Source organism: Mus caroli, unplaced genomic scaffold (genome assembly GCF_978045245.1).
Source record: "Mus caroli unplaced genomic scaffold, Mus_caroli_1 scaffold_2, whole genome shotgun sequence".
In the NCBI taxonomy this organism is placed as follows: domain Eukaryota; kingdom Metazoa; phylum Chordata; class Mammalia; order Rodentia; family Muridae; genus Mus; species Mus caroli.
The window spans coordinates 37,180,327-37,196,301 of record NW_028227257.1 but is presented as its reverse complement, the minus strand read 5'-3'; the positions used below and the strand labels follow the sequence as shown (position 1 = coordinate 37,196,301).

General features: G+C 41.9%; 1 protein-coding gene across 5 annotated transcripts in view; it reads right to left on the bottom strand.

Annotated features, from left to right (window-relative positions):
* The window catches only part of Kif16b (kinesin family member 16B), a 277,807-nt gene that overhangs the window by 106,746 nt on the left and 155,086 nt on the right, over positions 1–15,975 (bottom strand). The window lies entirely within an intron of this gene.

The following is a 15,975-nucleotide window of genomic DNA, read 5'->3' as shown; positions in this document are numbered from 1 at the left end:
GTGTATGCAATGGTATCAGCGTTTAGAAGCTGATTATGGGATGGATCCCTGGATACGGCAGTCTCTAAATGGTCCATCCTTTCATCACAGCTACGAACTTTGTCTCTGGAACTCCTTCCCTGGGTGTTTTGTTCCCAATTCTAAGAAGGTGCACAGTGTCCACACTTTGGTCTTCATTCTTCTTGAGTTTCATGCGTTTATCAAATTGTATCTTATATCTTGGGTATCCTAAGTTTTGGGCTAATATCCACTTATCAGTGAATACATATTGTGTGAGTTCTTTTGTGATTGTGTTACTTCACTCAAGATGATGCCCTCCAGGTCCATCCATTTGGCTAGGAATTTCATAAATTCATTCTTTTTAATAGCTGAGTAGTACTCCATTGTGTAAATGTACCATAATTTCTGTATCCGTTCCTCTGTTGAGGGACATCTGGGTTCTTTCCAGCTTCTGGCTATTATAAATAGGGCTGCTATGAACATAGTGGAGCATGTGTCCTTTTTACCGGTTGGGACATCTTCTGGATATATGCCCAGGAGAGGTATTGCTGGATCCTCCGGTAGTACTATGTCCAATTTTCTGAGGAACCGCCAGACTGATTTCCAGAGTGGTTGTACAAGCTTGCAATCCCACCAACAATGGAGGAGTGTTCCTCTTTCTCCACATCCTCGCCAGCATCTGCTGTCACCTGAATTTTTGATCTTAGCCATTCTGACTGGTGTGAGGTGGAATCTCAGGGTTGTTTTGATTTGCATTTCCCTGATGATTAAGGATGTTGAACATTTTTTCAGGTGTTTCTCTGCCATTCCGTATTCCTCAGGTGAGAATTCTTTGTTCAGTTCTGAGCCCCATTTTTTAATGGGGTTATTTGACTTTCTGGAGTCCACCTTCTTGAGTTCTTTATATATATTGGATATTAGTCCCTTATCTGATTTAGGATAGGTGAAGATCCTTTCCCAATCTGTTGGTGGTTTTTTTGTCTTATTGATGGTGTCTTTAGCCTTGCAGAAGCTTTGTAGTTTCATGAGGTCCCACTTGTCAATTCTCGATCTTACAGCACAAGCCATTACTGTTCTATTCAGGAATTTTTCCCCTGTGCCCATATCTTCAAGGCTTTTCCCCACTTTCTCCTCTATAAGTTTCAGTGTCTCTGGTTTTATGTGAAGTTCCTTGATCCACTTAGACTTGACCTTAGTACAAGGAGATAGGAATGGATCGATTCGCATTCTTCTACATGTTAACAACCAGTTGTGCCAGCACCATTTGTTGAAAATGCTTTCTTCCACTAGACGTTTTTAGCTCCCTTGTCGAAGATCAAGTGACCGTAGGTGTGTGGGTTCATTTCTGGGTCTTCAATTCTATTCCATTGGTCTATTTGTCTGTCACTATACCAGTACCATGCAGTTTTTATCACAATTGCTCTGTAGTAGAGCTTTAGGTCCAGCATGGTGATTCCACCAGAGGTTCTTTTATCCTTGAGAAGAGTTTTTGCTATCCTAGGTTTTTTGTTATTCCAGATGAATTTGCAGATTGCACTTTCTAATTCGTTGAAGAATTGATTTGGAATTTTGATGGGGATTGCATTGAATCTGTAGATTGCTTTTGGCAAGATAGCCATTTTTACAATGTTGATCCTGCCAATCCATGAGCATGGGAGATCTTTCCATCTTCTGAGATCTTCTATAATTTCTTTCTTCAGAGACTTGAAGTTTTTATTATACAGATCTTTCACTTCCTTAGTTAGAGTCACACCAAGATATTTTATATTATTTGTGACTATTGAGAAGGGTGTTGTTTCCCTAATTTCTTTCTCAGCCTGTTTATTCTTTGTGTAGAGAAAGGCCATTGATTTGTTTGAGTTAATTTTATATCCAGCTACTTCACCGAAGCTGTTTATCAGGCTTAGGAGTTCTCTGGTGGAATTTTTAGGGTCACTTATATATACTATCATATCATCTGCAAAAAGTGATATTTTGACTTCATCTTTTCCAATTTGTATCCCTTTGATCTCCTTTTGTTGTCGAATTGCTCTGGCTAGGACTTCAAGTACAATGTTGAATAGGTATGGAGAAAGTGGACAGCCTTGTCTAGTCCCTGATTTTAGAGGGATTGCTTCAAGCTTCTCACCATTTACTTTGATGTTGGCTACTGGTTTGCTGTAGATTGCTTTTATCATGTTTAGGTATGGGCCTTGAATTCCTGATCTTTCCAAGACTTTTATCATGAATGGGTGTTGGATCTTGTCAAATGCTTTTTCCGCATCTAACGAGATGACCATGTGGTTTTTGTCTTTGAGTTTGTTTATATACTGGATTACGTTGATGGATTTCCGTATATTGAACCATCCCTGCATCCCTGGGATGAAACCTACTTGGTCAGGATGGATGATTGTTTTGATGTGTTCTTGGATTTGGTTAGCAAGAACTTTATTGAGGATTTTTGCATCAATATTCATAAGGGATATTGGTCTGAAGTTTTCTATCTTTGTTGGGTCTTTTTGTGGTTTAGGTATCAGAGTAATTGTGGCTTCATAGAATGAGTTGGGTAGAGTACCTTCTGTTTCTATTTTGTGGAATAGTTTGTGAAGAACTGGGATTAGATCTTCTTTGAAGGTCTGATAGAACTCTGCACTAAACCCATCTGGTCCTGGGCTTTTTTTAGTTGGGAGACTATCAATGACTGCTTCTATTTCTTTGGGGGATATAGGGCTGTTTAGATCATTAACCTGATCTTGATTCAACTTTGGTACCTGGTATCTGTCTAGGAACTTCTCCATTTCGTCCAGGTTCTCCAGTTTTGTTGAGTATAGCCTTTGGTAGAAGGATCTGATGGTGTTTTGGATGTCTTCAGGATCTGTTGTTATGTCTCCTTTTTCATTTCTGATTTTGTTAATTAGGATGCTTTCCCTGTGCCCTCTAGTGAGTCTGGCTAAGGGTTTATCTATCTTGTTGATTTTCTCAAAGAACCAGCTCCTTGATTGGTTGATTCTTTGAATAGTTTTTCTTGTTTCCACTTGGTTGATTTCACCCCTGAGTTTGATTATTTCCTGCCGTCTACTCCTCTTGGGTGAATTTGCTTCCTTTTGTTCTAGTGCTTTTCGGTGTGTTGTCAAGCTGCTAATGTGTGCTCTCTCTAGTTTCCTTTTGGAGGCACTCAGAGCTATGAGTTTTCCTCTTAGAAATGCTTTCATTGCGTCCCATAAGTTTGGGTATGTTGTGGCTTCATTTTCATTGAACTCTAAAAAGTCCTTAATTTCTTTCTTTATTCCTTCCTTGACCAAGGTATCATTGAGAAGAGTGTTGTTCAGTTTCCACGTGAAGGTTGGCTTTCTATTATTTATTTTGTTATTGAAGATCAGCTTTAGTCCATGGTGATCTGATAGGATGCATGGGACAATTTCAATATTTTTGTATCTCTTGAGGCCTGTTTTGTGACCAATTATGTGGTCAATTTTGGAGAAGGTGCCATGAGGTGCTGAGAAGAAGGTATATCCTTTTGTTTTAGGATAGAATGTTCTGTAGATATCTGCCAGATCCATTTGATTCATAATTTCTCTTAGTTTCTCTGTGTCCCTGTTTAGTTTCTGTTTCCATGATCTGTCCATTGGTGAAAGTGGTGTGTTGAAGTCTCCCACTATTATTGTATGAGGTGCAATGTGTGCTTTGAGATTTACTAAAGTTTCTTTAATGAATGTGGCTGCCTTTGTATTTGGAGCATAGATATTCAGGATTGATAGTTCCTCTTGGAGGATTTTACCTTTGATGAGTATGAAGTGTCCCTCCCTGTCTTTTTTAATGACTTTGGGTTGGAAGTCAATCTTATCAGATATTAGAATGGCTACTCCAGCTTGTTTCTTCATACCATTTACTTGGAAAATTGTTTTCCAGCCTTTCATTCTGACATAGTGTCTATCTTTTTCTCTGAGATGAGTTTCCTGTAAGCAGCAAAATGTTGGGTCTTGTTTGTGTAGCCAGTTTGTTAGTCTATGTCTTTTTATAGGGGAGTTGAGTCCATTGATATTAAGAGATATTAAGGAAAAGTAATTGTTGTTTCCTGTTATTTTTGTTGTTAAAGTTGGCATTCTGTTCTTGTGGCTGTCTTCTTTTAGGTTTGTTGAGGGATTACCTTCTTGTTGTTTCTAGGGCGTGGTTCCTGTCCTTGTATTGGTTTTTTTCTGTTATTATCCTTTGAAGGGCTGGATTCGTGGAGAGATAATGTGTGAATTTGGTTTTGTCGTGGAATACTTTGGTTTCTCCATCTATGTTAATTGAGAGTTTGGCTGGGTATAGTAGCCTGGGCTGGAATTTGTGTTCTTTTAGTGTCTGTATAACATCTGTCCAGGATCTTCTGGCTTTCATAGTCTCTGGTGAAAAATCTGGTGTAATTCTGATAGGCTTGCCTTTATATGTTACTTGGCCTTTTTCTCTTACTGCTTTTAGTATTCTTTCTTTATTTAGAGCATTTGTTGTTCTGATTATTATGTGTCGGGAGGTATTTCTTTTTTGGTCCAGTCTATTTGGAGTTCTGTAGGCTTCTTGTATGTTCATGGGCATCTCTTTCTTTAGATTTGGGAAGTTTTCTTCTATAATTTTGTTGAAGATGTTTGCTGGTCCTTTGAGTTGAAAATCTTCATTCTCATCCACTCCTATTATCCGTAGGTTTGGTCTTCTCATTGTGTCCTGTATTTCTTGGATGTTTTGAGTTAGGATCTTTTTGCATTTTACATTTTCCTTGATTGTTGTGCCGATGTTCTCTATGGAATCTTCTGCACCTGAGATTCTCTCTTCCATCTCTTGTATTCTGTTGCTGATGCTCGTATCTATGGTTCCAGATTTCTTTCCTAGGGTTTCTATCTCCAGTGTTGCCTCATTTTGGGTTTTCTTTATTGTGTCTACTTCCCTTTTTAGGTCTAGTATGGTTTTGTTCATTTCCATCATCTGTTTGGATGTGTTTTCCTGTTTTTCTTTAAGGACTTTTACCTGTTTGATTGTGTTATCCTGTTTTTCTTTAAGGACTTCTACCTGTTTGATTGTGTTATCCTGTTTTTCTTTAAGGACTTGTAACTCTTTAGCCATGTTCTCCCGTAATTCTTTAAGTGAGTTATTAAAGTCCTTCTTGATGTCTTCTACCATCATCATGAGATATGCTTTTAGATCCGTGTCTAGCTTTTCCGGTGTGTTGGGGTGCCCTGGACTGGGCGAAGTGGGGGTGCTGGGTTCTGATGATGGTGAGTGGTCTTGGTTTCTGTTAGTAAGATTATTACGTTTACCTTTCGCCATCTGGTAATCTCTGGGGTTAGTTGTTATCGTTATCACTGTTTAAAGATTGGAGCAGAAGCTGTGTTCCACTCACCAGCAGTTTCAAGATCCTGTGGCGGGGGTCGTGGGTAGCTGGAGGTACCCTGGTGCTGGTCCAGCCGGAAGAGGCCTGTGGTCCTACTCAGGCCGGTTTTCTGCTTCCCTAACTAATGCAGTCTCTGGTCCCGCGCGCAATTGGATTGGAGCAGAAGCTGTGTTCCACTCACCAGAAGTCTTAAGATCCTGTGGCGGGTGTTGTGGGTAGCTGGCGAGTGTCAGCCGACCCTGCGCCCTAGCTGCCCAGGTGCTTTTCTGACCGGAAGAGGCTTGTGGCCCTACGTAGGCCGGATTTCTCTCTCCCCAACCAGAGCAGTCTCAGGTCCCGCGTGATTGGACTGGAGCAGAAGCTGTGTTCCACTCACCAGCAGTCTCAAAATCCTGTGGCGGGGGTCGTGGGTAGCTGGTGGGTGTCAGGCAACCCTGCGCTCTAGCTACCCCGGCGCTGATCCGGCCGGATGAGGCCTGTGGCCCTACTCAGGCCGGTTTCTGCTTCCCTAACTAATGCAGTCTCAGGTCCCGCACGCAATTTCACAGACTTTCAAATTGTTAGATTTTTCTGTTGCAAACTGAGGGGGGCTGGAAATGATCTTTTTTGGGTTCTTTTGTTTTTGGTTTTTTAAGCAGTGCAATTTGATGTCATAAGCATTTTCTGTACTTTTTCCCAGCCTAATTCTGTTAACAGTAACTGTATTCATGTTAAGTAACACTCAGATGACAGAGCTAGTCCTGATCTAGCCCAGGATCTCAGGCTTGTTGAAACTGATATAGACTCAATGGCCATAACCTTCAGTTTGGCACACACCCCACACCCTAACCATCCCTCCTACTTTAGAGCCCAGAAGACTGAGGCCCAGAATATAGCGAATAGTGCGGGGTACGCCCTTCTTAAGAGGAGGTAGGAGGAGAAGTCCCCTTATCCAGCTCTTCACTCATTCTCACATCTACCCTGGAATACCATCTCACCTTCTCAGCCAAATCCTGGTTACAAAGTGAGGGCCCTCAGAAGTTAAAAATGGTTTGTTATTTCAAAATATACTCTCCCTGCTCAATACACTAGAAGAGTGTGTCATAGGCAATCTTCCTACCATTCCCTTCATCCTTTGCCTCACGTTGAGAGCAGCAAACCTTTACCAAGCTGCTGCTATGTGAAAGGCAGTGCTGGGGAGTAGAGAGCATGACAAAGTGCATGCAGTTAAAAGTATAAGGAAACAACATGTGCAGACCACATGGACAATAACAAGCTGCAGTAAAAGGGGTGGGTTGGGTGGGGTCAGGGAGAGGGAGCTCTATGGCTACATTGAGAGAGTGAAGCCTTCCAGGGGAGGGGCTGTTGAAGGTTGGCCTTGAGAAACAGAATGGTGATGCCCAGGATGCACTGAATAGTGAAGGAAGAAAAATAGAAAGGAAAACTCATGAAAGGTAGAGCTGGAAAGCAGAAACTGGCTTCATTGTCTGTTGTATAAGGGAATCAAGGGGTCGTAAGGTAGGAAGCAACATTGCACGGGATGCTCGCACAGAAACTCGCAGGGCACAGTACCATTCTTGCTCTGTACACCTAAGCAGTAATCTGTCCTGGTGGATGAAATACTCAGGAACAGCTCCTACTTCACAGGAGTTGTCATCTGTGTGCCAGAGTAGTTGGAGGCACTGAGGACTCTCCACTATTTCTAGTCTGGGATCACTGGGTAATAAACAATGGGTATATTGTATAATGGGGACTAGGAAAAAGAATAAAACTAGGAAGCAGAGGAGCTTCAGGACAACAGGAAATGGAGGGAAAGATAACCAAGATACATTTCCTGACAGATGGGTAAAGACAAAGAGCTGATGGCTTTTATGGCCCATTGTGAGCCTGGCAGAATCAGAATAGTGAGTGCAGTGGAAGCCGGAGAGAGGAAGCCATGAACAACTGGAGCAATAGCCGTGGCTGCTGGGCTTTTCATATACCACGAAGGGTGTGGCTGTCTCTACTTTCAGCAGGGCTCCTTGAGGACACAGATCCTTTCATCTGGTCTGAGCGTATATTTTGGGGATGCCCTTGAAGGTATACAGTAGGCATTCAAGCAATGATTATGCTGGGTAGAGCCCTGGAGCTAATGGCCTGACTCAGCAGACATGAGTAAGGACATGGAGCCATACATGCTGGACTCTCTTTCCCTTGGAAAATAACAGTTACTCACACTCCTTGCTTGTTTGTGTTAACAGTAACTCATTACAGCAAATTTGAAAAAAGCACAGTTTTCCAAAAAACACAGTTCCATATATAACATGGAGCTGGGAGCATACAATAAAGTAAATACAGTTTAAGTACACCTTATAATCATTTCCCAAACATATACATCTGAGAAACAAGCTGAAGCGATACATTGGTACTGTGTAACAGTTTAATGTCATAACATTCTATAGTGAATTATATAAACAATTTCATTGTTAGAAATGTACATAGACAGACCTGTCTGGAAAATGTTTGGTGGGATCTACACTCCAAGGTGCAAAACTTATTTTAAGAAAAGCTAAGGCAGGCAAGAAAGCTCAGAGGATAAAAGCACTTCCCACTTGCTGACCTTGAGTTCCTTCCCTAGATCCTATGTAAAACCTGAGATATGACAGCTCTTGCCTGTAATCCTAGCACTCCTAGGATTAGCTAGGTGATCACTTATTTACATAGGTTATAGGCAGAAATAATGAGAGACCCTGCCTCCAAAGAAGGGGGTAATGAGAGAACTGAGCCCTGAAAAGCTGTCTTCTCACCTTCATATATATGCAGTGTCATATTTGACTATATATATATATATATATATATATATATATATATATATATATATGTGTGTGTGTGTGTGTGTGTGTGTGTGTGTGTGAATAAACTTTATAGAAAATCTTTTCTATAATAGATAGGGTCTCATTATTAATCTCTGGATAGTTTAGAACTTGCTATGTAAACCAGGTTAGCATCAAACTCACAGAGATCCATCTGCCATTTCTTCTGAGAGCTGAGTTTAAAGACATATGCTACCATGCTTGGATCAAGATGCATAAAATACATTTTTAAAAAAGCTGTTTACATTTATAGGCAGAAGGAAAACAAAGAGCATAGAAGCTACATCTGGAGGTGCAGAAGAGACTTCAGATGGACCAGGTCCCTGAGGTGACAGAGCATAAGGCTGGAGAACTCTGTACACCTTTGCATTGTACTGGCAAAGACATCATATAGGGTTGCTATTGCTATCAAAAGACACCCTGAGCACCACAACGCTTACAAAGTAAAGCATTTCACTAGAGTTAGCTTTTAACTTAAGAAGGTCAGTTCATTCAGGGTAGGAAGCGTGTCAGCATGCAGGTAGAGATGGTGCTGGAGGAGTCACAAGTTCTACATCTGGACTAGAAGGCAGGGGAGAGAGAGAGAGAGAGAGAGAGAGAGAGAGAGAGAGAGAGAGAGAGAGAGAGAGAGAGAGAGAGAGAGAGAAAGAGAGAGAATATGAATGAATATGAATTCCCCTGGGCCTCACTTGGGCTTCTGACACCCCAAAGCTCACCTTTGGTAAAATACTTCCTCCAGCAAGGCTATGCCTATACCAAGAAGGACATACCTTCTATTCCATGCCCTAATGATCAACATTCAAATATATGAGGCTATGAGGGCCACACCTATTCAAACCACCATAACGGTTAACCAGGTAATGCAAAGATATGTACTTCTATGTTTCTGATGGGCCAATGGCAGTTTGAGAACTCTGTGCCCAAAGAGCTTATGGCCACTCCCAGACTTCTTTTGCCTCATTTTACCAAATCCCCAACACAACAAGCCCATTCTCTTCCCTCTTCTTTATTTCCTGATTCTTTTCTCTTTATTCTTCCCCCTGTTGCTTTACTTTAATTAATAGCTACCATCAAATAAAGAATTCTGGATAAGAATATAGCTGACAGAATACCAAACTAGGCAAAGATTTAAATTGGAAGATGAATTACAATTTTATCTAGAATTTAGTTGGAGAAAATGAAATAGCTTAAAGTGTCCTTATTTATTAGGCAAAAGTTAAATAAGTTATGATATCAACAAAGAATAAGTAATTACATTCAATTGGCTTGGGGGAAAAAATCTCTTAATGAAGTAAAAATAGAAAAAGGAGATGATAGAGCTACATATTTAGGACAGCCTGAACTTTTAAACCATACTCTATGAGGCACTATTATAATCACTGATGGCCAAGTAAGTAAACGTACTTTAATAGATAAGAAAAGATTACCAATGGAAATCAGTGATTAGGTCTTGGGAGAAGAATTATAAACATCTGTGATTACCTTATTCATTTCTGGGTGTTCTGCTTTTTTGTAATAAGCATTTGCTTTGTAATGAGAAAAAAAAAAAACTACCTAAGTTTTTATATCTTCTTTGATTGTAGCAACTGTTTCACCTCTTTTCTATCAGCTTCTGGTTCATTTCCATTGGTGTCTGACAATGATAACAATTAACATTAGTAGGTCATGTAAGATGCAGGGTTTGTTGATGTTGACTAAATATTAGATGTCACAGAGCTGGGCAGTAGTTATTCAAGGTTAGAATTATGGTCCATGATCAAAGAAGATGAAAGGTCCTGTCAAGAAACAAGTCATGCACTGGTAGAGCCTCTCAGGAGACAGCTATAACAGGCTTCTGTGAGCAAGACCTTGTTGGCATCCACAATAGAGTCTGGGTTTGGTGACTGTATATGTGATGGATCCCCAGATGGGGCAGTCTCTGGATGGTCATTCCTTCAGTCTCTACTCCATACTTTGTCTCTGTAACTCCTTCCGTCGGTGTTTTGTTACTCCCTTCTAAGATAGGTCATAGTACTACCTGAGGACCCAGCAATATCACTCCTGGGCATATACCTAGAAGATGCTCCACATGCTGCACTGTGTTCATAGCAGCCTTATAAATAGCCAGAAGCTGGAAAGAAGCCACATGTCCCTCAACAGAGGAATGGATACAGAAAATGTGGTACATTTACACAATAGAATACTACACAGTTATTAAAAACAATGAATTCATGAAATTGGTAGGCAAAGGGATGGATCTGGAGTATATCACCCTGAGTGAGGTAACCCAATCTCAAAAGAACACACATGGTAAGCACTCACTGATAAGTGGATATTAGCTCAAAAGCTCAGAATACCCAAGATACAATTCACAAACCACATAAAACTCAAGAAGAAGGAAGACCATAGTGTGAATACTTCTATCTATCTTAGAAGGGGGGAACAAAATACCCATGGAAAGAGTTACAGAGACAAAGTGTGAAGTAGAGACTGAAGAACTGACCATCTAGAGACTGAATCACCTGGGGAGCCATCCCATTTACAATCCCCATACCCAGACACTATTGTGGATGCCAACTAATGCTTGCTGACAGGAGCCTGATATAGCTATCTCCTGAGAGGCTCTGTCAGTGCCGCACAAACGCAGAGGTGGATGCTCACAGCCATCCATTGGACTGAGCATAGGATCCCCAATGAAGGAGCTAGAGAAAGGACCCAAGGAGCTAAAGGGGTTTGCAGCCCCACAGGAGGAACAACAATATGAACTAGTCAGTACCTCCAGAGCTCCGAGGGACTAAACCACCAACCAAAGAGCACACATGGTGGGATTCATGGCTCCAGATGCATATGCAGCAGAGGATGGCCTAGTCAGTCATCAATGGGAGGAGAGGCCCTTTGTCCTATGAAGCTGTATGCCCCAGTGTGGGGGAATGCCAGGGCCACAAAGTGGGAGTGGGTGGGTTGCTGAGCAGGGGGAGGGGGGAGGGGATATGTGGAGAGTGTTTTTTGGAAGGGGGAACCAGAAAAGGGGATACCATTTGAAATGTAAATAAAGAAAATATCCAATTAAAGAAAAAAGAAAGAAAGAAATGGCTCACTTGTTCACCAGGGCTTCACAGTATATCTAGAACAAGGCAGCCCAAAAGCCATTCTACAGTAACACAGGAAAGTCAACTTGTTCTTGGAATCAGCAGTTCATCTTTCCATCTCCTTTGAAGACAAAAAGCTCATGGGTCTATCCCTTCAAGTGGCTCCCAGTGAAATGATAGTCAAGGATTTTAAAACCAGCAAAACCCAGCAAAGTCAGTAATTAACACCAATTTCAGCTAACAGAGGAAAAGACCCACTTCCTTTAGTTTCCTTCACTACAAGTTCCTAAAGACTATGTATCTTAACAAGTTATTTAAGACAATCTATAGCCATCATAAAGTTAGTAAATGACCCATAAACAGTGAAACAACTAAGACTGAAGTTGGAAAAGAAACCTGCACCTCAGCAAACTTAACTAGAAAAAAACCAGCAAGGCTCAATAAAAAGAACCAACAGACACAAACACTGTAAATAACTCTCAACTATATATGCATAGGCTAACTAGCAAATTACCAGTAGCATAAATATTGTCAACAACATGCATAAAGCTCACATGTACAATGTCAGCAAGAAAAACAGAAGCCACTTATAAAGTAAAAGAAAGTGAAGTGAAAGAGACAATAAAGGAGGGCACTCCCAAGGGAAGTGGATCTCTCCTCAAACATGTGGCAGGGAGCACAGCCTCATCTGAAGGGGAAAATTTCATCAGGAGTCCCTCCAGTTGCAAGTAGACTCTATTTCATGAGGCTGCACCATATTAAAAAGGGAGAGTGAAGTCCTCTGGGTTCCAACTCATCAGGTGTCCTTAAGTTCTACAAACTGCTGAGGACTATCTGACAAACTGTGTCCTATGTCGGTTTCACCTACAGTGAAGCTAAGGCTCAGAGAAATGGCAGCTGCTACCCTGATACTAGAGACCTCTCACTTTCTAGTTCAATGCCCATGATCTTCTTGTTACTCAAGAAAGGGAGGTGAAACAGGAAGAAAGAAATGGGCCTTAAAAAAAGGGGTGAAGGGACACACATCATGTGAGACAGAAAAGGGAGGGGGAACTATTGGGAGTGGGAGGGTGGAGGCAGAGAATGAGCAGTGTGGAACTGGTGGAGGGAACTGTATCTGAAATGAGAATGTGTGACAGTCTTCTTGTTATTATAGCCTCCATCTGTATTTACCCAGCTTTTAACATTGTGTTAGAAAGCAGCCATTAACAAGAGCCAGGCAAAGGAGGGACAATACATGGAAAAGGAACCACTTTCTTGTTATGTAATGGCTATTAGCTGGTAAGAACTCTTCACATTGGTGACACTCACTGTTTACATCCAATCTTAAAACTGTTTCTTCAGATTTGAGTTTCTTCTGGATTTATTTTCTAGAACTCCATTCCTATAAGCAACCAGAAGACAGCAAGAATGTGGGAACTGCCCTCACTTCAGCATTCCAGTTCACGGTGAAACTCAGCTACAGTCATATATAGTTGGGTCCTAGGTAACAACCAGGACACTGGGGAAAGGCACCCGTTTCTACATGGTTGTAGGCAGGAACCCTGGCTTCTGCTTACTGGCAGTACAGCCTGGAACTGCATCCCAGAAGCTGAACTCACAAGGATATATTCAAGAACTCAAGACCATTTCTCGAAATTGTCTACAAGAAAAAGAAACTTACACAGTATTAGTGGAAGGTGATCAATAAATAATTTGTTAATGTGCAAATTCTTCTCTCTGATCTAGAAATGCCAGCACTACATTTTTCTGCCTCAAGGAAGTTACTATGGAGAACACAAGAATTAGCCATAAATTTCTTTAGGCTCATGGCATATGATAGCCAGAAACTAAACAATAAAATATAAATCAATAGAAAATAAGTCCAGTTAGACATGGAATATCTACAATAGAAAATTACGTGGTTATTAAAAGGGTATAAAAAAGCTTTGAAAGAAAAATATTTTTAAAAAACCCTTATGAATTTAGTATGAGCCTTTCTTGACAAACATAGTAAATGACAGACATTTGATAAGAAGATATTGAGGGAAAATGGTTGGTCCATTACTGCCCAGAAGGCAGTGGGGTGGAAGGCAGCAGCTGATGGGCTCTGGCAGCAAGAGCGACCGGTTATTGGCTACACCTTAGGAGTAGAACAGGGCAAAGGGTCCAGTCCAAAGTCTCAAGCTCATTCTCCTAGAGACCAACTTCCTCTAGCTAGATTACACAGCATCCCGTGGGACCAACTCCCCTAACATATGTCTGTGTGGGGAAACTTCACACTGAAACACTGAAGGAGAAGGAAAGGCACACTGATAGGGGAGCAACTCAAGCAAGGCAGAGTACATGGCCACATGCCAGCTCTGCAGCAATTTCTTTTCTACCTGTTTGTGATTTGAACCTCAGTGATAAAGTTGACCACCTTTCTTCTATCTTCTTCCCCAGATGATGGATAGCTTCAGGTCATCACAGAGTCAGGGGCCTTCCATAGCCACCAAGGGGTGCTATGGCCTTAGTGAAAATCCTGAGGTGGCTTACCAAACCCAGGCCTGACACTGACTTCTGACATTTGTAGGTCTAGCTTGGATTGAAACGGAGTTGCTTCTTTTTAGAATTTAATTATTCAAATTTATACATTTAAATGGGCTCGCCACTGTGCAGTACTTAGAGGAGGCTAATGTGCCAGCAAAATTTTCTTTTATTTTCAATACTGAAATGAACTTGGAAGGTATCTAATTTTGCTTCAAGCACTTTCACGAAGCTGTGAATGCTTCCGCCTCCTGCCAAATTAGCTGCCTGTTTTCAGTCTCCAGTGAGGTGGAGGAGGCTGAGCAGTCGGCTTGCTTTCTTCTTAAAGACACTGTGCCAGTGAGAGGGAATGTTTCCCCTGCAGGGAAATTATCTGCTGGCAAAGACCCTAGCTGGGCACTTCTCCAAAGTAGAGCTAACTCCCCAAGGAAACTACCAGGCTGCTTTGTCCCATCCAAAAAGTCTCTGGCATTAAGAAGCAATGTGTGTACAAACCAGTTTCCAGAGAAGCTCTAGATGCAGGCCAGCAGCAGGTTCCAAAACTGGAATAGAAAATGTGTCCAATTTGATGTGCCCAGCCAGACAAAGGAGGCCGTTCATGATATAAAGACTTGATGTTTAAAAATATCAAGAGCCCACTAAATTCAGTACGGTTCTGTAGTTGCTATTGTTTTTAGATATAGGGTACTTGAAAGATTAGTAGGTTGCCTGCTGAACAAAAAGAAAGAGAAAAAGAGGAAAGAATGAAAGAAAGGGAGGGAGGGAGGGAGGGAGGGAGGGAGGGAGGGAGGGAGGGAGGGAGGGAGGGAGGGGAGGAGGAAGGTAGGAAGGAAGGAAGGAAGGAAGGAAGGAAGGAAGGAAGGAAGGAAGGAAGGAAGGAAGGAAGGAAGGGAGGGAGGGAGGGAGAGAGAACCTGCTGCTTTGAAGACACGTTGAGTCTCACCAGATATGATGATTAGCAAAACAGCCACAACTGTTAAGATAGATTGGCTCTGGGAAAAGTACTAAGCAGAAATTTTTTTTAACTACTATGAAACTAAGTCTTATTACTGCACTCTTCTAGACAAGAGATACATTGATCTGTGATCCTTAGACACCAGCCGCGAAGGAAGCACTCACTAGGAGGAGCGAAGGAGAGAAGCAGGAGTACAGTAGCCATGGGTCATGCACTGCACAGGCTTCTAGGGCCTGCTGACAGACTCATCCAGAGCCTGGCTGCAGCCCCAGATCTGTAGATCTGCAGAGAGTGACTTCCTATGTGCAAGACTTGAAACTGAGTAAGGAATGGAGGGCTCTTGCCTTCAAGAAGCCCACATGAGGAAAATGCCCAGGCATGAGATTACGTTGGAAAGAGAAGACATGCACAGAATGTCTGCCCAAGGGAAAAAAGCAACAAATCAACTCAAACTGGAGCTGGGGAGAAGCCTCCTGAGAATGTGATTCCTGGACGAAGCTAAGAAGAGAACTAAGCAGAGGAAGTAGACAGAGGGCTTCGCAAAAGCTTGTGTAGGTGTGGGGGGAAATTTATACATTAGCCAAGGATGAAGTTCAGGCTGGAAAGGGAGAGATCACATTGGAGAACAGTGTCAATGACACTGATAGTGCTTGGAGGTCACTCTGTTGAAGCCAAACGGACCAGGACCAAGGCTAGGAAGAAGAAGTTCCCAAGAAGAGTTCAGGGAACATAACGTAGAGTATCCTCAGTCCTTCCCTCTTCCTTTGAGGAGGCAGGAACTACAGAGTCATTCCAGGGGAATCCTAGGATGGGATGTGTAAGACAATGCTATAGTTCTGTGATTGTGGTCAGACTTTACCATCTTCCACACATACTAAATCATACCCCAAGGTGACCAAGTCTCTGTCTATCTTTCCTTACCATACATGCCCAGTGTAAGAGACACCAGGGACTCAGACACTAGGCACACGAATGAGTGAAAGCTGGCCAGCTGGAATCAGCCATTCTTTCAACTGGGAGAAGTGCCTCCATCCCATAGGCAGGGATGAGTATTTCCTACAGGCCACACAGTCACTCCCAAGCTTTCCCTATAGCAAGTCGGAGAGCTGAAAGAAGATGGAAACCAGCCAGTTATAGCAGTTCAAGCCCCAGTTACTCAAAGTTGTTCTTATCCTCACTGCCTTTGACTACCTGACCCTACTTCTATGTTTGTATTTCCGACAAATTACATCCAAGCAAAGATCTAAGCCTGAGATTGGAAGTCAACAT